Raw genomic sequence first — 23,936 nt, 5'->3', positions numbered from 1 at the left:
CAAGAAAGGAAGGTGTCAGAGCAACTACAATTACATGACAGGGACAGAGGTTTACTAAGGATAGCTGGCTACTAACAAATGACAGAGAAGAGGAGCTATTAAATGCCACTGAGAAAGGAGGGACGGGCAGCCAGTGGAGCCAACAAGTGAAGGCAACAAATACAAGAAAAACAGAGAGCTTAATTAAAAAGATAATGGGGTAGAGAGTGAAGGAAAAAGCCACCCTTGAAATGAAAAGATCAAATGCCAAAGGTGACTTCATCTGGTTACACAAAAAGATGTGAACATTTCTGACCCAAGTGGTAAAATACAAGGTGAGTATTTGTAAACCTCTCAAAGAAGCCTCATAAACTGGTAAACTTTACCATCTATAAATGATTGTCTCATCAGCATTTTAAAAATCATGTTATGTAAAGGTAACACAAGATTATCCTTTATTCTCATCAGTGTGAATACTTTAAAAGGTGTTATTTTATATCATGGGTTAAGTGTCCTTTACGCTAACCGGATACATTTTTGAAAATTCTTCCCTTTGATTTCCCCAATGCAAGGAAGACTCTAACCTGCTGAGATGGCACTACAGTCACTTCTGAATAGACAAGGTCTCTGTGGAGATGACTGTGCCCAAGTCACAACCTAATTAGCTGCAGAGCAAACAATCCTGGACCTCACAGCTCGTGCAAGAGGCAGTCAAGACTGAAGGAAGAGAAATTCACAGTTTTGGTATAATTTAAATACAGACCTTGAAACAAACACTCCTTATTTTACCCAAGAAACCCTTGTCAAACTGACAGAAAAATAAAGGAAGGGAAGCCTTCTAGTCATTCTTAAGACCAAGTCTAGCTATAAGAAGTAGAGATGTCAAAACTGAGAAATAGTTTGAGATTTAATTAGATTAAAGGAAGTCTTTTACTTATTTCACCTACCCAATCTTGGTATAAAAAATATACCAGAAAATGAGTTAAATTCACAGTATCCAATAGGTACTTTAAAAATATTAAAAACTGAATTAAAAGGCCACAAATAAGATTGACAAGATAAGTGAGTAAAGGCACTGGCTACCAAACCTGAGGGCTTGACCTAGATCACTTATCCTCTAACTTCCACATATGACAGCCAAAGTGTCAAGGTACACGCGCGCGCGCACACACGCACACGCACACGCACACACACACACACACACACACACACACACACGAGGCGGTGGAGACAAACCACAGACACTCTAAGTATATAAAAAAAAAAAAAAAAAAAAAAAAAAAAAAAACAGTTTAATTCATATCCATGTGTGCATGGGCAACCCCCAACACCAGATGCTATGATATATGGATGCACTCTGTAAAGTCAAAAGTACATCTATCTCCTTAAACACTGATTCTTTATGGTAACAATTCTGAGAATTCTCTTCTAGCTTTCTGGAATGGACATAAGTATAGCTTCACTACCAGTCACCTTCCTGTACTAGAGCATAGCAGAACTATCATCCTTACTGTAACTTAGTACCCTGCGGTTAAGCATAGCTCCAAGCAACCTTAACTGCCCTTGGGTCCAAGGCCTCAGCCAGTGCCTTTGTGGAAACACTCTCACTGCTCACCTTGGTGCAGCCCACAGACATGAGGCTCCTCTAGCATTTTCCCATCTGTTATTTGGTTGGTCCATGGATGTCACAGGCTCTGGATTATATATAAACAGCCAGAACCACCTTAAAATACTAACTTCTCATTTCCAGCAGGTACATTCACTTGTCTTAAATGGCTACATTGTTTATAATACAGGACTTCTTGCTTTACCATCTAGAGTAACTGTCTACCAACCCACAATTCCCCAAATTCTCATTTTCTTCACATATCCAGTGGACACACCTTTAATCCTAGCACTAGGGAGGCAGAGGCAGGAGATCGCTGTGAGTTTGAAGCCAGCCTAGTCTACAGACCGAGTTCCAGGACAGTTAAGATACACAGAAACCCTGTATCGAAAAATCAAAAACCAAAAACTAAAACAACAAAAGATGTTTCCTAAGATGCCTTGGGAAATGTCAATGTGCTTGCCCTCCTCAAACTACATTTTTAGAATTATTTCAGGTGTATAAACCTAAAATATTTATATATAAACATCTTCAAAGAATCCTGAATCTGTTGCTAAAAAGTTCAACATTGTTATTATATTAATAGTTACCTTCACTTCTTGAGCTGAAAGTTGCTTAAAATACTTCCATTTTCAAAACTTTATACTTTTAAAGCTAAGTACTGTTACAGAAGACAAGGGATCAGGAGTCCAAGGTCACCTTCAGCTATACAGCAAGTATGAGGCCAGCCTGGGCTACATGAGTGTTCTCAACAAAATGCAAACCAAAGCAAAACCTCTACACTTAAAAAAAAAGGACAAACTATGCACAGGAGAGCAGCATTCCAACAGCTACACAGCTCAGCACATTCCACACAGAAGTCACCACCAGATTGGTCTATACCAGCAGAGCTTTCTCCTAAAAGGAAGAGCTGGACACAGTTCAGAAACTGGCACACTCAATCTGCATAGCACTGTACCAAAGTTTAGAATTTAGACTTTGAAATAAAGACGTGCGGCATGTGCTGTGCATAAAGCCGAGTTTAGAGCTGTTACCGAGAGCAGCATGGCTCCAGCTATCCAAAGACTCTCAGGACCTTAAGTATTCCAACCATTTAGAAGTGCTAGCATGAAGCAGTGACAGGCCCTAGTACTCACTGGTTTTCTGTTATAAAACAGACTGCCATGTTTCAGTTTCCAGATCTAAAATGAAGGCTAAATTAGATATTATATACACAGGCACTGCATACTGCATGCTCTTGTTATCAAAATTTAAAATGGCAAATACAAAAATAAACTAACATAATGGGGTTTTTTTTGTGGTGGTGGTGGTGGTGGTGGTGGTTTTGTTTTGTTTTGTTTTCCCTGAGTTCTTCAGAATCTCAAGGATTCCCAGACCTCAACCTCAGCCTCCCAGGTAACTTACCCTACAAGCACACATTACCATATCTTACAGTAAACTAAGAAACACCTTTGAGGGCCGGGCGGTGGTGGCGCACGCCTTTAACCCCAGCACTTGGGAGGCAGAGACAGGCGGATTTCTGAGTTCAAGGCCAGCCTGGTCTACAGAGTGAGTTCCAGGACAGCCAGGGCTACACAGAGAAACCCTGTCTCAAAAAAACAGAAAAAAAAAAAGAAAAAAAAAAAAAAGAAAAAAAGAAACACCTTCGAAGTCTATCAAGAAGAAAAAAAATGTTTAAAAAGATTTATTTTCAGTTTTGTGTATGTATGTGGGGCATGTGCACATGCATACAAGTACATGTGGAGGCCAGAGATGGTGTCAGACTCCCCAGCTCTGGTGTTACAGGGGCAGGTGGTGTGTGTGTGTGTGTGTGTGTGTGTGTGTGTGTGTGTGTGTGTGTGTGAGAGAGAGAGAGAGAGAGAGAGAGAGAGAGAGAGAGAGAGAGAGAGAGAGATGAGCCACTCAGTGTAGATGCTGGGAACAGAACTAAGGTCCTCTGCTAGAACTATGCACCCTTAACCACTGAGCCATCTCTTTAGCCCCAAGGGGAAAATTTTTTTTTAAATGAAAAATGGCATATTCATACAAAATAACAACAAATACCAGCTTTACAGAGTGTGCTTCTTGAAAAGCACTATATAAAAGAGCACACAGAGAACCACTGTCACAAAATTCAGAAACAATTTCAACAATTTTTGTCTAGAGATACAAAAATAGGTCAAAGTAAAGTTGTTAACAGCCAGAAGGGCACTCATGGGCAGGATTCCAAACAGAAAGAGATGCATAAAGACTCCTGGACCACTGACAATGTCCTGTCCTCATCCCCACTCCCAGCTGGGCTGGAATGAAAGTCAGGCAGCAGTCCATCACTGGCTATGACTCTAGCCCTGATCTATCTCTTAAACCTGGATGGTAGTTATAAAAATATTTGCTAACCAGGACATCTGTGCAACACACAAGTGTCTACATACATATTTTAAAAGATTTATATTTTAATTTAAAAACATCATTATGTGTATAGGTTTTTTTGCCTGCATGTGTGTATATGCACCATGTCCATGGACTGATGCCCAACAAGTCCAGAAAAGGGAATCAAAACCCTTGGAACTAGTTACAAATAGTTGTGAGCTGCCATGAAGGTGCTAGGAATTGAACCTGGGGCCTCTAGAAGAGCAGTGAATATTCTTAACCACTAAGTCATCTCCCCAGTCCCTCTTCCTCTCCACTTCGTGTGTGTGTGTGTGTGTGTGTGTGTGTGTGTGTGTGTGTGCGCGCACAGTGCTCATGGAGGCCAGAAAAAAGCACCAGATTCTTTGGAGCTGAAGTTACAGATGGTTGTGAGCTACTAGACACAGGTGCTAGGAACCAAACTCATGTCCTCTTTAAAAACACTAAGCATTCTTAACCACTGAGCTACCAATCTAGTCCTACATAATTATTTTTAAGTGCTCAAATGTTTAAATAAGATATAAGTAACAACAGTAAATGTAATTAGCAGTTGTCAAATGAACTGAGTAGGATCAGAAATAAAAATGCAAAGAATCACTGAAGCGTGGGGTAAAACTAGGGGGGAAGGGTGCCTAACTTACACCAAATGCCAAAGTTGTTTCCTGCAGAAGTACTAAGCTATTAATCAATGACAAGTATGACTTATCAATACAGCTCACTCACAGCCAAATGAGCACAAACTAGCTGTCCCACGCTAGTTTTGAATGGCTTTGTTTTCAGGTTCTTTTTGTTGTTTTTAATGTTTTATTATGTATGTGGGTGGGTGTGGATGCATGGCTGTGGGGATGTGCATATGTAAAGGTTAGAGGGCAAGCTCAGGGGTCATTCCTCAGGAGCTATCTTCTGTGTTTGGGGTGTGTGTGTGAGTGACAGGGTCTTAAACTGGCCTGGAATGTCCTCAGGCTGGGCTGGCTGGACAGCAAACCCCAGTAGTAGAGTGCCACTGTGCCCAAGGTTCTATTTTTAAGGTTTAATTCTTTCATGTACGAGTATTTTGCTTGCATGTGTGTATGTGCACTGGGCATGCCTATCTGGTGCCCACAAAGGCCAGAAAAGGGGATTGGATCCCCTGGGGTTGGAGTTACAGATGGTTGTGAGCCTCCATGTGGGTGCTAGGAACTGAACTTGGGTTCTTTAGGAGAGCAGCAAATGCTCTTAATCTAAGCCCTCTCTCTAGCCCCATATTTTTAATGTGGGTTCTGGGGAATCAAACTTGGGTCCTTGCCTTACCAACAATCTATCTCCTCAGACTTGTTTTCCACATTACAGGAAAAGCCAAGTTACATCAGGTGTCTTCAGTCATCATATTTTTTTTGAGGCACAGTCTCTTACAGAACTTGGAGCTCATGAACTCGACTAGATTGTTTAGCCAGAGAGAACAAAGGATAAGATCCTTAGCCCTGGTGTTATATATGCCCTTTGGCTTTTACTGAAGGCTGGGGATTAAACTCGGTCCCTCAGTAAACACTTTGTCAATGGAGCCATCTTTCAAGCCCTTTGTTTGCAGCCTTTTGAGATAGGGTCTTATGTAGCCCAAGTGACCCTGAACTCTTAAGATGGATGGATGGATGGATGGATGGATGGATGGATGAGTACATGGCAACTATCTTCAGACACACACCAGAAGAGGGCATCAGATCCCATTACAGGTGGTTGTGAGCCACCATGTGATTACTGGGAATTGAACTGAGGACCTCTAGAACAGCAGTCAATGCTCTTAACTGCTGAGCCATCTCTCCAGCCCTCTGGTCCACTTCCTACATGTTAAATTTATAGAAATAGTAACCACACCCAGCTTGAAATTGTTCTTTGAACATGATTTGTAATATCTCTTGGAGGAGTTTCCAACTGTACATATTAACAGATCCACTTCTGTGTGGTTAACCAGACCAAAGAAGGCACTGTTACTGAACTATCTCAAAGAGTAGAGAGGAGCGCATGCAATTATGGAAACAGTATTTTTCTCATGCTTGACATGACTAGTTAGACACTAGTCTTTCCCACTGATTCATGTAAATAGATAACAAACTAAACCCAATATTTAATGGGGCTGGAGGGATGATTCAGTGGTTAAAAATGGCTTGCAGAGTTCAGTTCTCAGCACCTATTCTGGATAGTGCCTGTGCCTCCAGCTCCAGGGGATCCCACACCCTCTTCCGGCCTCTGTGGGCACTATCTGCACTAAGCACATGAATGCATGAATGGACAGACAGATAGATGCATGTAAATTTTTAAAAGTTTTAAGTCATGTACACATGCTGACAAGTGTTTGGGAAGAGTTTTCATTTTGGGGAAAAACATAAGAGTGGAAATCCTACATCGAATCTCAAGCACAGTATGAGTTTTACTTTCTAAGAAACTGTCCACCACTTTTGCCAACTGATAAAACTTTGCCTTCTTATCAGCTGTATGTGAGAGTCCTACAGGTCCACATCCTGCCATTCTCTACGCTATGGCCAGCATTCATCTTAGTCATTGAGGTGTACAGGAGTGTCCCTCTGGTTTAATTTACCCTTTCCTGGCAGCTAATAATATTAATGATATTTTCTTTCTTAAAAAGATCTTACCATCTTTGTATGCATCCATGTGAGTAAACACTGTGTGTATGCAAGTCCCTGCAGATCCCTTGGATCTAGAGTTACACATGGTTATGTGCCACCGGGAACTGAACAGAAGAGAAGCAAGCACTCTTGGCTGCTAAGCCATCCTTCCAGCCTCATTAAATATTTTCATGTTTGCTGACATTCACACACCTTGCTTGGGTCTGTATTTTCAGATCTACTGCACAATTTTAAAAACTATACTTTTATTATTTCTAACTATGTGTATGTATGTGTCCCCATGTGAGCATGTGTGTGCAGGTGCTATGAACAGCAGGGTGCAGAAGCTCAGAGTTTCAGAAGGTTGTGAACTGTCCAGATGTGAGGACCAAATCTGAGCCACCTCTTCAGATCCCCAATGCCCATGTTTAAATTCTAGTTATGTTGTTACTGTCATCTCAATTCCACTTTAATTAAATCAAGTTCTTTATATACTCTAGAACAAGTCCCTTGTTCACTACATACATGAGGTTTTTTTGTTTTTGTTTTTCTGATCTTTTTCTTTCATTCAAATGTCTTTTGGGAGTTTAGCTTGCATGAACTCTGATGCATCAACTCTTTTATGATTTGTGTTCTGCCTAAGAAATTTCAACATATTCCTCAAAGTCACATAGACTGACTATTCTAGAACTCCTAGGTTTAATTCTGTATCTATAATCCAATTTGTAGTTTAATTTGTGCCCCCTGCACCTCCAGCTCCACTGAGGTAAGACCTGCAGTTGGGAACAGAAGTGCCCACTTTTACTATTAGTTTTCAAATCCCATCCGATTTCTGGGCTCCTCCCATTTCCACACACGCTTTACAATCAGTCTATCACTGCAGTCTGACTGTTTCCTTTTAACTCTTTTGTGAGTTAATCATGACTGAAGGACTCTTTTTCCTATGTAAGCCTGGTGTTCCCTAAAGAGTAGTTTGCATTTACTGCTGTTTAGATAGCCACAAGGTAAAATGTCTAAGTTCAAGCATGAATTTTAACTTAATTCCTTGGCTTAGAATGATTATACCACATGGACAGGATACATCCATTCACACTGAACACTAATATGTAGAGGAAAGGTTAGAAAGGAGTATGGAATGCTGATTCAGAATTATAACAGCTGGCTAGTGCAAGTGTTAGTGGAGACCAGCCTGGGCTACACATCAAGATGTCACAGACAAATTGGCTTAGAACTGCAGAATATTTGATCTTTGTACACCTTATTTTACTGACCTATGAAATGATTTCATATTAGCGTCTACTTCTTTGGTACAGGTGACAATTCAGTAAGTAAATACAGACTACCTAGAAATGTGGTTGGGAAGTTTACAGAGTTGTGTGTGTTTAACACCTTTCCTATGTATCTGGTTTTCATTCCTGTTGCTATGTTACTATTGTTGCCCTCTTACCATTTCCTCTTTGGCCTTCTTAGTGCTACCCTGAGTAGAATGTGGACAAAGACTTTTCTAGTCAGGCTCCCTCTCTTAGATTGAGTAAAACATATATATATATTTTTTAAAGTGTCTATTTATGCTTATATTTAAAAAACAAAATAAAGCAAAACTGGTATCAAGGTAGAGAAAAAAATAAACCAATTAAATTAATTCTTCCTTTTTATAGAACTGTCCTAATATCTTCCAAAGTATTTTAAATATATAAATAATTTATATGTCGGCGTCCTCCTGAAGCCGGCTGTCGTGAACTGCACCCAGGGACCTGACAAGGGCACTGCTGAAGTGCGCCATGCCTTTCCTTGATATTCAGAAAAAGCTGGGCATCAGCCTAGACCGTCACATTATGTTCCTAAGTGCTGAACAGCCCTACAAGAATGCTGCTCGGTGCCACGCTCTTGAAACAGAGTGGATAGAGTGTGCACATGGGATTGGTGCTACCCGGGCGAAGAAAGAGTGCAAGATAGAGTTTGAAGACTTTGAGGAATGCTTTCTGCAGTACAAAACGATAAGGCGGATGCATGACATCAAGAAACAGCGGGAAAAGCTAATGAAAGAGGGGAAATACACCCCTCCTCCTCACCATTCGGGCAAGGGGAACCCAGGCCCTGAGCACAGCAGCTGGAAGCCGCTTTTCATGCTCTGTTTTCCACTGGAGAGAATGTTTAAGGAAAGCTCCTTCATCAAGTATGTAAAAATAAAGAATTACTCAATCTTAAAAAAAAAAATTATATGTCCACAGCATATATTAAGTTTACAACAGAGAACTCTCAGTAGATAGTTGAACTAGTAAATCTAATTTGTTTACTTTATCAATTAATAAGTGTTAATAAAACAACTTGATGATTTGTCATTGATTTTGTTTTTGTTAATAAAACGAAATTGATTTGTCATGTTTTCTCCTCTAAAAACAAAAGGCTCTGGATGTACGTGGTATACAAGTTTAGAGGGGAATAACATTCAATACCGAGCTACTCCTAGCATGTCTACCAAGCAAGAGGACAACGGAGCAGGCCTCACAAATGAGCTGTGTAATCCATGCCTCTTGGCCAGGCAAAGAAGTCCCTATCAGTCCCTTGGGATGTGAAAGCCAGTTTGACACAAACTGCAGTGCTTATCTGGTGTAAACAAGGCAAGGCGGACGACAGCTTTCATCCTGCTTCAGACTACTCCCCAGAGGCAAAAGGTCACTTGGGCCTACACTTCATTCTTATGTGCTTGGTGCCAAGTCCCTCAGACTTGTCAACTTGATATTTTCCTCCAATAAGTAGGCATTTTCAGCCGTCAAATGAGTTTTTAGATGGAAACCTTTTTGAAATAAAATAATCTGCAACAACAGAATTAATTATACCATACTCTGTAAAGAGTTCTCTTACTTTAAACATTTTTCAATTTAAAGTGTTTTTCCATATATTGTTTTATGTATATGAGTGTTTTGCCTGGGAGATCAGAAAAGGACTGGATCCTCTGGAACTGGAATGATACAGAGTTGTAAGCTATCACATGGGTGCTAGGAATAGAATGTAGGTCTTCTGAAACCACCCAGCCATCTCTCCAGGCCCCTATTTGAAACCCCTTCACTCAGATCACTAACCTCTTCCTAGTGCCACCTCTTTCCTTGTCCCTTCTACATTCTTTATAGTGAGGCTTCTTTAGCTTCAACTGTCTTGCCTAGGCTGACCTGGACTCCTGGGCCTAAGCATCATCTCCACCTTAGTCTCCATGGAAGCTAGGACTGTAAACACACACTACCAGGAGTAAGTTGTATGTTTTTAACAAAAATCTGCATTCAATTGTATTACTAAAATTAACTTGATAGTTGAAACAGATAACTAAAAAGCAGTGTCTACAGAGTGACTAGCATGTGGCTTAGTGTGGACTCTAAATCTTTTCTTAATGAGAAGGAGAAGGACAGGGAGAACAGGCACTGATCTATGAGGAAGCTGTGACAGCTTATGCCTAGAGTCAGAAGAGAGTGATGGCACTCCAGAGGCTAAGGCAAGCTGTGAACTTGAGGGCTACATAGTGAGATGCTGTCCCCCCAAAAGAAAATCATTTTGAGGGGACAGGGAGAGGGTTCAGAGGATAAGAATGTATGCTGTGCAAGCATGAGAACCTGAGGGGATCCCCTCCACCCACGGAAAAGGCCCACGCGCCTGTGACCTGTGCGCTGAGGAGAGTAAAGACAAGCAAACTGTGGGGTGTGCTGACCAGCTAACAACAAAATCAGCAAGTTCAGCAAAAGACTGCCTCAGGGGAATACGGGGGAAATAGACCGAGGCACCTGATGATCTTCCTCTGGCCTACACACACACACACACACACACACACACACAGGTCTTACTAAAAATCAAGAAAACATGACTTGGATTCAGATAGTACTATACACTGTTTAACAATAACTCTTTGGCCATACTGCACATACTGCATCATGTAGCCAACTTGTCTACTGAAGTGGCAGTTCACTTTTGGAAACTTTAAACCAGAGTCCCAGGAACAGGGAAAATGTCTGAGGTGGCTGAAATGAGAACAGCCCCCACAGGCTCATGCTTGAATACTTGATCCCGATGATGGAACTGTTTGGAAAGGATTAAGAGGTGTGACCTTGTTCAAGGAGGTGTGTCACTGGGGACAAAAGACTAATGCCACTCCCAGTTTGCTCTCTGCTTTCTGTCAGGGTTCAAGAAGTAAGATGTGAGTGTCAGCTGCTGCTCCAGCCACCTGCTTGCTACTTTTCACTCACTACCCCCTCTTAAACTCAAACCTTCTGAAGCCATATGACCCAAACAAACTCTTCTGTAAGTTGCCTTGATGATGGTGCCTCATCACAGCAATAGAAAAGTAACTAAGGCACTGGCAACCACATGTATGTGAATTTTAGTCCTTTTATGAAAGCAACCTGAATTTTCACAATTAGTAATCTATAAAGAACTCAAAAGAAAGAAAAAAACCTATGTGCATAAAAATTCTTCACTGAAATACTTCTTAAAATAGGATAAAAACAAAAACCTAGGTACAACCTAATATCAAGTAGCCAAGTAGTTACTGAATTGTGGCTTAATGACAGCTCTTACAGCCATATCAGTGTTAAAAGAGTATGTTTAATAAATTGTATTACCTAAAAGCATTTAAAATCTAACATTATTAAAAATAAGCCTAAAATCTTGCTTGCTCTTTTTAAAGATATTTTTATTTTATGTGCATGAATGTTTTACCTGCATGTATGTCTGTGCATTGTGTGTGCCTGGTACACAGAAACCAGAAGAAGGCATCAGATCCCTTGGAACTTGAATTACAGAATGTTATGTGCTGCCATGCGGGTGCTGGAACAAGATCCTCTTCAAGACAGCCAGTGCTCTTAATCATTGAGTGGTCTCTTCGGTAGCAAATCTTATCTCTAAAACATCTGATAAATCTGCTATCATGTTTCAAAAACATCTGGATTTCACCAAAAATGGGCAGCAACAATTACACTTTAGGTATAATTCACAGAAATAAGTATTAACTTGAAAGGATAGATTTTTTTTTATATACTCAGACTATAACATAGCTAAGTAGCTACTCTTGAATAGCTTATGACAGCTTTTGTAGCTTTTAAATAATAAAATATATGTGGAAGATTTCAATGTCTTCTATACAACACAAAGAACTAGGCTTATTTCTATGAATGCTTTATGTTCTCATCTGTTTCATTAGCACAGCTCCACAGGAGACCACTGAAGGCCTGGTTCTGGAAATTTGCCCCAATTCTTCTCACTCGGGCCTTGTTGCCAGGGCTGCAGCTGCAACCAATTCTTATTAAAATGGGGTCTTTGAAATGCTGGTCTATGGCAAAGGATATAAAGGATTTCATTATCTCTTCTCAAAACTCACAGTGAGGATTATGCTCCACCCTTCCCTTCTCAAGGCACACAACCACTCACATCCCTTTCTGCCAACTTAAACACCAAGACAAAGGCAGACGCTCAGCCTTATGAACAGTGTAAGAAGTCATGACGGAGAACACTGCTCAGCAATGAACCTTAACCTAGCAGTTATTTTTCAAATGAGTATAAAATCAGTGATGTGGCCATGAGCAACAGTCGCTCTCACGCATGGATGTGTCTTGAGAAACGAGGCTTCTAAAGAATAAGCATTTGGGGGAAAGACTCAGTGCTCTCTAAAAAAACAAGAATAATTTCACAAACAGAAACAGGAAAGCTGAAAGGATCCGCTCACTCTGCTGTTGTACTGAGGGCCCTGACAGCTGCTGGGAGAATTTTATGGATGGGTTCATTCTTCTCCATTTTCATTAGGACCGCATGCCCTGTGCCTCTCTCAATAAAATTCTTGACAACTGCAGGCCTGGCTCACAAGAGGCGATTTATGACTGAATTTATCTTAGAAGAAACATTAATGTAAATATATGAAGATTAGTTATTTTCAACTGAATGTAAACAGATAAATACTCAGTGGCAAAGTAAAAACCAAGACCAGATTTTTATTAAGCAGCATCTTCAGTGTTGGCAGGGCACTAGAATGTTTGTAGCACGAAGAACCTTAGAATACCAATTATTTTAAAGACAGGAATTTAGGCTGGGAACATTCCTGGGAGTCTACTGTAGTCTGTTCCCCAGCAATGAACAGTGTGAGAAGACAGGAAAGCAGAGTGGAGATGCTACCCAGGAGGACTGGACTACACAAGTGTTTCAGGTTAAAGAAAAGAGGCTCAGTGAGGCCCAGATCTAAATGCACACAATTACTGGCATTTTATCCGCTGCAATCAAAGGCAAATCAGTGACTTCAATGTCTTTAACACAGTCGGACTCATGTCAGACAACTCCTTTCGCTCCACTTTTCAATTCTTACAGCTGTCCAGCTCTACACAAAATGTTCACTCTCAATATTTGCAAAAGAACTTTAAAATACTTCCGTGGGTTTTTTCTCATAATAGGTTTTGCCCTTAGTACATTCTATGTTTAAAAGGTTGATATAGTTGTCAGCTTTAAGTTCCCCTTTATTTTAGAGAAACAGTATTTCTATTTTATTTAAAGTATATAGCCAAAAGACTCTCCAGAACTCTGACGTTCCCTGTCACTGTGGGTGTTGACTGCATGGTGGGAAACACCCTTCCTCCCAGAGGGGGTCTGTGTTCTTTCCCCTGAGACTATGCTGGAAGGGTCCTTTATCTCACATCTTGCCTCAACCATCCTCATTCTGTTTTGTAGTGGGTCACATGGTAGAAAGGATGAACATGCTTCTATCCAGAGGAAAAAGTTCAGGTCTTTCCTTTCCCCTTTCCCTTCCCTTCTCTACCCCTCTCTTTCTTTCTTTTGAGAAAGGGTCTCTCTAGGTAGTCTTGGCTATCCTGGAACTCATTATATAGACCAGGCAGCCTCTGCCTCCCAAATACTACAATTAAAGGCATATCCACCATACCTAGCTTCTAGTAGATATTTAATAGTTAAGATTAGGCTATTAAAATGGCTTGAAGAGTAGACAGCTACAACTAGCTGATTAAAGTGATAAAATGTGGAATGTATTGTGACTAACTAAAATATGGCCATGAGATGATAAACAACCATCACTGAGAGTAAAGAGAAAACCATAAGCCATGGAAGGCTGGGCTTGACCTGAAGATCAAAGCCACACTCTAAAACCACACACTAATCCTGGAGGGGAGAACAACAACAAAATGAACTGACTGCCAGTGAGTGCTAAGAGCATGAAGTAGACTGGCTCTGTGGACATCATTTTAATATCTAGCCATCAGTGGACAGACTTACCACTCATCAATGGGGCCACTCACTCAGCTCTCTGAATGGAGACTATGCTGAAAGCCACACACAGGCAACTGCAGATTCATCAGCAGAAGTTGTTCCTTGAAGACTTCTTCTCATTTGGTTTCCAAGTTTCACTCAACACTGGCCCTATCTGAAAACAAAAGCATGCAGTTAGGAGCCAAAGCTGCAGGGAACAATTCTCCCCTCTATATAATTAACTGATACAAATGAAAACTGAACTCAAAAGCTAGAGCACACCTAAGCACCGTGTTTAAACAAACAACCTACTTTTTAATGCCTGTAATGTGCTTATTACACAGTTAACCACCCTTTTCTCATCATATAAATTGCTCGTTGCTTTCATGCTATGCAAGGTATAACTCAGACCAAACGTGGCCCACTGTACACTTGTCACTGTACACTGTCCAGGTGACAAGTCTTCTGTGGATACACACTATGTTAAAAGACACCTTCCTACATTGACAAATCTAAAAACTTCACCAAAAAAGTCAGATTTCTAATCTCTCTTGAAAAAATGAACTCAGACAACCTGAGGTCTGCTCCTACATGGAGTGTGATCAGATTGAATTAACAGCCACCTCTCGATGGGCATGGGCTTTGTGGCTCTCCACAGATACCTCCTGCCACTCTCTCCACTGTAACTTAGTTCACAGTTACCTGTCTGGACCTGATAAGCATCTGAACTTTCAAATTCTGCTATGTATTTTTAATAGCTCACAGAGAACACTGTATTATTGTCAAAGTCAAACGTGTTCTCCTGACTTAGGAATATAAAATAACATGAGATAAAAACATGAACTCTAAGTCAGAAAGCTGCAGATTTGAGTTCTAATTCTGAAAATCAGTAGCTGTGTGGCCAAGCCTATATTAAAGCTAAGCAATTTCTTCATATACAAATACCCAGATGAACACATAATGCACTATGCTACCATGGGCCTCAGATCTAACATGCACAAGCTCAACTGGCGATCTAACCACTGTTTTCCTCACTTTCGCTTACCTCGGGGACACCATAACTCAAGTCATCACTATCCATCCAACGTCTTCACCCCAAAAGCATTGTCACAAGAAGCCATTCTTTTCCAATTCCAGCCATTCAAACAAACAACAATTTCTCCCTAGACATCAACTGCTTTGTTGAAACTGCCTGTATATTCAACACTTTAAACTGTCTGTGGTAGGCTGGGGATGTACCTCAGTTGGTAGGGTGCTTGTTTTGCATACACAAGGCCCCAGGTTTAACCTTGGCACCAAGAACTACAGCAAAAATAAAAACAACTAACTGTGTCTTCCAAATGCTGCTGGTACAAGCTTTCAATGCATAGCTATTTCTTTTTGTAGTTCCTTTTAAAATATACACACAAACACTCTCTCTCATAAAATGCAACCATTACATTCCTACATATTTATCTAAAGAAGCAAAAGTGTACATCTGTAAAACTATTTACAGCAATTTATTTGTAACAGATGATAAAATGAATAAGCAAAAAAAAAAAAAAAAAAAAAAATCAATCCTCTGAGGCTCTATCTATACTAAGTTCCTATACTACAAAACACATTACACTGTAGAGTTTGGGTCTGGTTAATTTTGGTGAGTGGTATTTTTATTTATTTGCAAGGTTTTTTTTTTAAAAAATAAAAGTTCATAAAATTTTTAAAAATTAAAGAAATGCACCTAACTCACTATATAAAGGGACAGAAAACCTAACTGATTGGCAGAACAAGCAGCTGAGCCTCACCCAATCACAAGCAGCCAAACTTCAGCCAAGCACAGGCTGCCAGCAGATCAGACCACATCCAAAAAGCCTAGAGAAAGAGATGAAACCCTACTGTACTTCCTTTTTTTTGTCTTAAAATACACAAGTATTACCTAATTCAGAAAAGCCACTCTTTAATTCAGATTTATTTAAATTGTCTAATTTTTTTGAACAACAAAAAACAGGAAACAACGCCAATTGCCTGTAGATAGGTGAAAGAATGAACAGGAATATACCTTCATTCAGGCATTTGCAGCCACGTGTCACATAGGTCTAGGATAACTACGAATGCAACCAAATACAGAAATTGCCCTTCAAATTGCCCTCTCACCTCCACACATGTGCACATATGCACCATACATCCACATTTATACATATACACACATATAATAAATTAGTAAATGTAATTTTTAAAGATAGAGTAACGAAGAAAAATAACATAACTCTGGCTTTTACATACTGACATATGAATATCACACACACACACGAACAAAAATAATTAACTACTAAACATACAATAACATGGATGAATCAAAAATAATTATGCTTCATCAAAAACCAACCCAAGGGGCTGGAGAGATAGCTCAGCGGTTAAGAACACTGACTGCTCTTCCAGAGATCCTGAGTTCAATTCCCAGCTACTACTACATGGTAGCTCACAGCCATCTATATAATGAGATCTGATGCCCTCTTCTGGTGTGTCTGAAGAGAATGACATTGTATTCACATACATAAAATAAATAAATCTAAAAAAAAAAAAAAAAAAAAAAAAACACCCAGACTGACTACACAGGCCCATGATAGAGCACTTGGCTAACATACACAAAATCCAGGGTCTTTTCTCCAGCACAGTGAGGAAATAAACAAATATGTGCACGCACGCGCACACACACACACACACACACACACACACACACACACACACACACAACAGTATGCTGTAAAATCCATTTATATAAATTCTAGGAAACAAAAACTAATTTCTGGTAACGAAGAACACAGGTATCAACTGCCTGGCAATAGGTGTGGGGAGGCAATAAAGAAGACTACAAAGACTGAAGCCAAACTGTTGGGGTGACAGATATTTTCATTACATTCTTTTCTGTGATGGGCACCAAGGCAAGTTCTGGCCCACTGTCCCCACACTCAGATTTTCAGTAGAATTTATCAAACTGAACACTTTTAAAATGTGCAATTATTCTATTTAAAACCAACTGCTCACTAAGGATTGATAATTAGTATCAAGAATGACTTCTGGAGAGGAGAGATGTCTCAGAGGTTAAGAGCACTGGCTGCTCTTCCACAGGTCCTGAGTTCAATTCCCAGCAACCACATGGTGGCTCACAACCATCTGTAATTAGATCCAATGCCCTCTTCTGGTGTGTCTGAAGACAGCTACAGTGTACTCACATACATTAAATAAATAAATAAATAAATAAATAAATAAATAAATAAATAAATCTCAAAAAAAGAGAGAGAGAGACTGACTTCCATGGAAAGTTGGACCCTTTCAATGCTTGACACATGATCACAATCTTTTCAGAAAAGATTTTCAGAAATGTGTATAATGTTACGTACCAAAAACACTAATTGCTGATCACAAAGAAAGCATGTGCTAAAACAGCACTGGATCCTAGTGTAATTGGGCAGTCTCGAAAAAGAAAATTCAATACATTTATTTATTCAATTCTAGTCAGAATAGTTCCTTACTCCCTTATTATATTTTGTAAGGATCAAATATTTTTAATCATTTCACTGTCAGCTAAAACTACATTTTAATGTACTCACTCAAAGAACATTCATGAACCTGTCCATTACTGGCATGTACTAGACTCTCCTTAGAACCCCTGAGGAGCCATGAGGCCACAGAAAATCTACCTTATGACCTGGCATATGGTGGTGCTTTTGTACCGCATTAATGCCACATTTCCCACCTGCCTGTTGTTCACCATGAGGAGACAGAACACGCTGCATTACCTCTCTAGCTGAGTTTGAGCTTATAGCACTCTCTGTACAGAAACTTGTTTTTCCAAGGTATCCAACAAAGTGCCATGAATAAAAAAGGGTATCTTTAAATGAACTGACATCAAACACATTCAGGCAGTCACAGAAAAGTTTAACACATTCTCCATCACCCAGCAAGACAGAATGGATAAGGAGAAACCACTGGAACACTGTTCTGTGTCACTGCTGCCTGAAAGTATAATGTCCTGCTTCAGTATCCACTATCAGGATAGTGAAGAGTAACTAAAGATCCCACTAATAGCAGAAACCCAGTTATGATTCCTTCTAATCCTTACACCCTCTTATGAGCTTTAAGTACCAATCCACTGTAACTCAAAAGTCCTAAGCTTAAACTGATCAAACTGTAAGGGAGAGCCCTAGGTCTTACTAAAAAAAATTTTTACTTAATAGTTTCCACTTTTCCCAGATGGATATAAACTCTATATTAGCAGGACTTGATCATATTAAATTACTTCAGATAATCTAATAAAAGATATATACAGGCCTTTAATCACAGCACTTGAGAGGCAGAAACAAGCAGATGCACCACTTAATTCAGTATAATGCTTGACACACACAACTAAATTTTGAAATATTTCACTATGCTACAAATGAAATAGATATAACCTTGTATAAGGTTATATCATGGTCCCAATTTACACTTATTTACATGCTCATTCCTGTCTCTATCTCAGGATGTCCAGATCAAAAAAATAAAATATATCAAAATTCTACCCATCAAAACTTACATGACCACTCTTGTTTATAACTAAAATGCCCTCAGATTTTCCCCTATATTTCATTTTCAAATGTTCTTTTACCCCTCCTTCTGTGGAACAGTACCACATTAGACAGGCTGGCATGGGAATTCTCTATGCTCTTGCCTCTGCCTCCCAAGAGCTGGGTTACAAAGTGTGCTGGTTCCCAGTTCTCTCACATTCGCTCTTTGGTGACAGGATCCCTTTGCTCCACCAACTCACCATGACCTGTTTCCAACCCAGGATCCAAGTCTAAGATTCCTCTTTAATCTCACACAGTATCATGTTTTCCAAACTTAATCTTTCTTACATTTCTATCTGAATTCCAAAATAAAGGTTAGTGATCTAAAAATATGAACACTACTATAACAGATTAAAGTTTATCGCTTCAGAAATAACTACATTTTAACAGCAACTCCAGAAAAGGCAGTGTTTTAACCCAAAGGGAAATACTAATAATGGGAATTTCAGATACTATGACAAGCTGCGTAGAGCTTGCTCAGGGAGGGCAGTTTTCATTCTTCAGATCAAATAGTTTGGCTGACTCTTGCTTGCTTACACATTAATACTGAGTCCTTCTACTCCATACAGGCTCCTGAACTTGTTTCCACCAGCCTGGGGTTCACAGGGCATATGTGTATCAATGATGTGAACTGGTGATACTCAAACCCACATTCCCAGCCCAAAGCTCTCCAGCCTACGTGTTCTTCAGTGTAAATGCAGAGGCTTCAGCGGGCAGCACATCACACAAGATGTGTGACCTCTGCCTTCAGCTTAACTCAACTCCACTTTTCCTTACCCCTCTCCTACCTCAATTCTATACACCTTATTTTATTCTATTCTCTCTACCTTGTTCCCAAACAAAAAACAAGTGTCATTCCTGACTCCTGTCTTTCTGCTTTGTCATTCAAGGGCAAACCAAGATCTCTCTTAACTATTTTTACGATCTATTTAATTCTGGATCTACAACCACTAGTAAAAGTGATTGCCACCAAGCCTGACAATCGGAGTTACATCCCCAGGGCCCACTTGGTAGAAGAGAACCTTTCATAAGCTGACCTCTGACCTTCACTTGCATGCTATGGCATACTCAAAACCCCTCCTTCCCAAGACACATAAACACATACATATATAAACACATATGAACAGACAGACATACACTTTTTTAAAGACTCTAAACCAGAATCTGGAAGTTATTTAGCATGTGTCTTTTGTTTGTTTTGCTCTGGGGTGATTTTTTGTTTTGCTGAGGAGGATCTCTAGCAGGCCAGCTAACCTCAAACTTGCCATGTACTATAAATGAAGGAGGCCTTGATCTCCTTTAATTTCCAATTTCCACCTCCCAGGTTCTAGGATTACAGGGGTGGATGTGCCACGACTCCAGTATTATTTTGATTTTGTGGAACAGGCTCTCCCTACTTAGTCTAGTCTGGCCTTGAAGTCACTGTGTAGTCCAAGCTAGTCTTGAGTTCACAATCTTCCTGGCCTGAGATTATAGGTATGCACCATCATACACAGTAGACACTCAAGACACACAGCATATCAAAACCACACGGTCATCTGTCGTTTCCTGAAACATGGGAGGGCATGAAAAAGAACACACTAAAAACAAGCTTTAGTTCCCTACTAAGGCACTGTTAGAGAAATGTTTAAAATTGAGTAATGATGACAACACAAGACATGAGGCTGGAGAGATGGCTAGCAGTTAACAGCACTTGTTCTTCTGAGGACTCAAGTTCAACTTCCAACCTCCACGTGGAGGTTCACACTTAACTCCAGTTCCAGAAGATCTGATGCAAAACCCTCATAAACATAAAACAAATCTTAGAAATAAATACATAATAAAAGCAAACATCCTCCCAATCTAGTCTAGGTAAAACTTGTCCACTCCTAGTGCACAATCTTATTTTTGAGGAAGAAATTTCTCTGTGTAGCCTTGGCTATTCTAGAACTCAATCTGTAGACCAGACTAGCTCTCATACTCAGAGATCCACCTGCCTCCACCTCAAGAGTACTGGTATTAAAGTTTAGGTGCCATGACATCTAGACTGATGCACATTTTTTTTACATTTTTAAAATTAATTTATTTATTTATTCACTTTACATCCCAATATCAGCTCCCCTCTCCTCCAAGTATCCCCTCACACAGATCCTCCCCACTCCTCCTCTGAAAAGGGAGAGGCCCCCTTCCCAGTATCACCTCCCACACACATTATTTTTGAAAAGTATCACAACCTGTATCATTTCAATAAGATAATAAAAATAAACTGACTTTTAAAAAACATAGCAAGTAGAGATGGTTCAGCAAATAAAATCCTTGCACAAGCATGAGGACCTGAGTTTGAACTCCCAGTACCCAAGGAAAGCCAGGAATGGTGGTACATCTCTGATCCTACGTTCCTACAGAAATAGGAGAATCCCAAGAAAACTCACCAGCCAAACAGCCTGTGAACAAGAGACCCTGCCTCCTCTCACCTGTACATACATGCTGTGACACATGCATACCCATAGACACACTCACAGACATACCCACACACACAAAATCCAGCAGTAAGAGAGAAAAAGATTTTACAGTTACATCCCTAGGCATACTTTCACCAATTCACTACAAACAGTAAATACACTATAAAAGGTTTTTACAAACACTAGCTTACTTGCAACTGAAAATATTAGGCCTGAAAACAAAAAACTTTATATAAACAACAAAATTAATGGTTCATATTTAGTATGACATTTCAGACCATATCAAATCTAAGTTGAAATGTTTTTAATCTTACCACCTTAAAAATACACTGCATGCAAAACCTTGTAATCAAAGCAGAAGGATACTCATGTGCCCTAGAATACATTCCTTCCTGTACTTCAGAGGCAGAAAAAAAAAATTTTAAAGTAACAACAACAACCAAAAAAAATCCCCTGCATTTTCCAGATTTTCCTCTTGTAGTTAATTTATCTGGAATGTAAACAGGGCTGAGTAAGCAGCTCCTGAGAGTGAGCAGAAATGAGGCTCACAGGCTTCCTGCAGCTAAGCTAAGTGATGAGTCGGTGAGTGGAAGGCCCCACCCTCGGAAGCTACTGCCACCAGCAGCAGTTGTGGCCCCAGATTCAGAGTTCTGACAGCCACCTACCAGTTTCAACTTCCTGACCTCTAGGATATAACTATGGGCCAACTTCTTGAATATATTAATTCAAAACTACTTCAATTCTAATTATTCCAGACCACCCAATTCCCTTTGTGTGTAGGGGGTAGTGGATGCTGAGACAGGGTCTCACATGGTCCAGGAACTCCTGATCCCCCCACACACATCTGATATACCTTGAGAATGATCCTGAATCCGGATCCTCCTTATCCAATAATTTTATCACCACCAGCTGTCCTCTCTGAAATCATAAAGTGTCTGTTCCATAGAATGGACTCCGAAAGCTATAGTAGGTATCTTGTGTTTAAAATATGCATTGTTTGTATTTATTCCTTCACCCCATTTTACAAGTCTAATACATAAGACTTAGTATTATTAACTGAATTTCTAAGGTCAGTATGAAGAATTAAAGGTGTGTGACTTTGATGTCTCAGAAGCTCAAGCCTGTTCACTTCCTGCTGCCTGTGATCAAGGTATACAATTCTCAGCTCCTTCCAGCACCATGTGTTCCACCATGCTTTTCATGATGACGATGGTGGTGGTGGTGATGATGATGGTGGTGGTGGTGGACTAAACCCTCTGAAACTGCAAACCAACCCCAATTAAATATTTTCCTTTATAAGAGTTGCCATGGTCATGGTATCCCTTTACAGCAATAGAAATCCTAATTAAGACAACTCCTAAGATTGCATGATCCTGTTTTTCTAAGTTGAATACATTTCTGTTAATATAAAGATGCAACTGCTGTTGTTGTTTTAAAAGTTTCCTTTTAAAGCCCAGCATCCAGCAGACTGAAGCACAACAATCAGGAGTTTAAAGCCAGTTTAGTCTACTGTTAGACCCAGTCTCAGAAACCAAAAAACAAAACAAATAAACAACAACAAAAAATACACCTTATATAAATAAAATGTTCCTTTTCCTCTGGAAAGTATAGAAATGTTTAAAAACTCAGTAACTCTCACCTTGCAGACCACTCACTGAACAGCTGCACATGCACAATCTTAAATCATGTTGCTGCACCCTATCATTCTCCCTTGAATTTTCTCTGTAGTGAATTACCAGTGCAATGCTGGCCATGACAAGCACATGCTTGTATATGGGCATTTTTGTCTCCATGTATGTCTGCACACCAAACAAGGGCACTGGATCCCACAGGACTACAGTTATAGATGGTTGTGAGCCATCATTTGAGTGCTTGGAATTGAACACAGGACCTCTGGAAGAGGAACCAGTACTCTTAACAGCTGAGCCATCTCTCCAGTTCCTAAAAGGACTTTTTCAAATATGAATACTAGACCTGCAATCCCTCTTTGTGCAAGAACCTGCTTAGCTGGGTAAGTGTAGTGACCACTCCTCATCAAAGAAGCCTCTTTACAGCAAGTAGAGACCATCTCAGAAAACCACAAATGAATACAACCCAGAAACTGTGGGTAGTCCAACCCCAATGGATACATACTCATTACAACTCCTGTATCTATGGCTCAGGGAACATCATGGAAGAGGGGGTGAAAAGACTGTAAGAGCCAGAACACAAGGAGGTAGGCTGTGAAGCAATCTTAGAAATGGCTGCATAAACAAAATGGGAACAACAGCAATATCAATGGACATGTTACATGAGAGGGGGAAATTTTGAAATATTGGTCAGTCTTGAAACCATATACAAACAACAAAACACTGTCACTTAAAGTGTGTGTGTGTGTGTGTGTGTGTGTGTGTGTGTGTGTGTAATGGGATCCAATGCCCTCTTCTCATGTTTAAAGACAGCAACTATGTAATCACATATATAAAATAAGTAAATCTTTTAAAACACACACACACACACACACACACACACACACTTAAAAACTAGGCCAGGTATATGGGCATTTGCCTTTAATCCCAGTACCTAGTAGGCAGAAGCAAGCAAATCTCTGAGCTTGAGGCCAGTCTGGTTTACAAAGCAAGTTCCAGGACAGCCAGAGAAACCCTGTCACAGGGGTTGGGGTGGTACATGTACACACACACCCACACCTACACCCACACCACACACACACACACACACACACACACACACACACACACACACACACACCAATGAAATGGCTAAGTAAGTAAAGGCTATTTGCTACTAGGCCTGATGCCCTGACACAAGTTCCATTTCAGGAATCTGCATGGTGAAAGGAGAACTAACTTCTACAAGTGTCCTCTGACTTCCACGTGAACAAGTGCATGCACATACACCATAACTAAATGTGAATTTTAAAAATATACTGGGTTATTTTTGTTGGTTTTTTTTTTTTTTTTTTTTTTTTTTTTTTTTTTTTTTTTTTTTTTTTGAGACAGGGTCTCACTATGCAGCCCAGGTTGTATCAGCAATGTGCCTAGCTTTGCTGCTATGTACCAGGATCTATGTATGTATGTATGTACGTACATACAGTCTACACAGAGTATCC

General features: G+C 40.0%; 1 protein-coding gene and 1 pseudogene across 1 annotated transcript in view; one reads left to right on the top strand and one right to left on the bottom strand.

Annotated features, from left to right (window-relative positions):
• Cdc42se2 (CDC42 small effector 2) overlaps positions 1-23,936 on the bottom strand; it is a 69,396-nt gene that overhangs the window by 27,647 nt on the left and 17,813 nt on the right. Inside the window, exon 2 of the mRNA XM_034506915.2 lies at positions 13,828-13,975. The gene's annotated coding sequence lies outside the window, so the exon portion shown is untranslated. The remainder of the gene's footprint in view (positions 1-13,827; positions 13,976-23,936) is intronic.
• Positions 8,299-11,864, top strand: LOC117710314 (NADH dehydrogenase [ubiquinone] iron-sulfur protein 5 pseudogene; annotated as a pseudogene).

Source organism: Arvicanthis niloticus, chromosome 6 (genome assembly GCF_011762505.2).
Source record: "Arvicanthis niloticus isolate mArvNil1 chromosome 6, mArvNil1.pat.X, whole genome shotgun sequence".
NCBI lineage: Eukaryota > Metazoa > Chordata > Mammalia > Rodentia > Muridae > Arvicanthis > Arvicanthis niloticus.
This window is presented reverse-complemented; position numbering and strand designations above follow the sequence as displayed.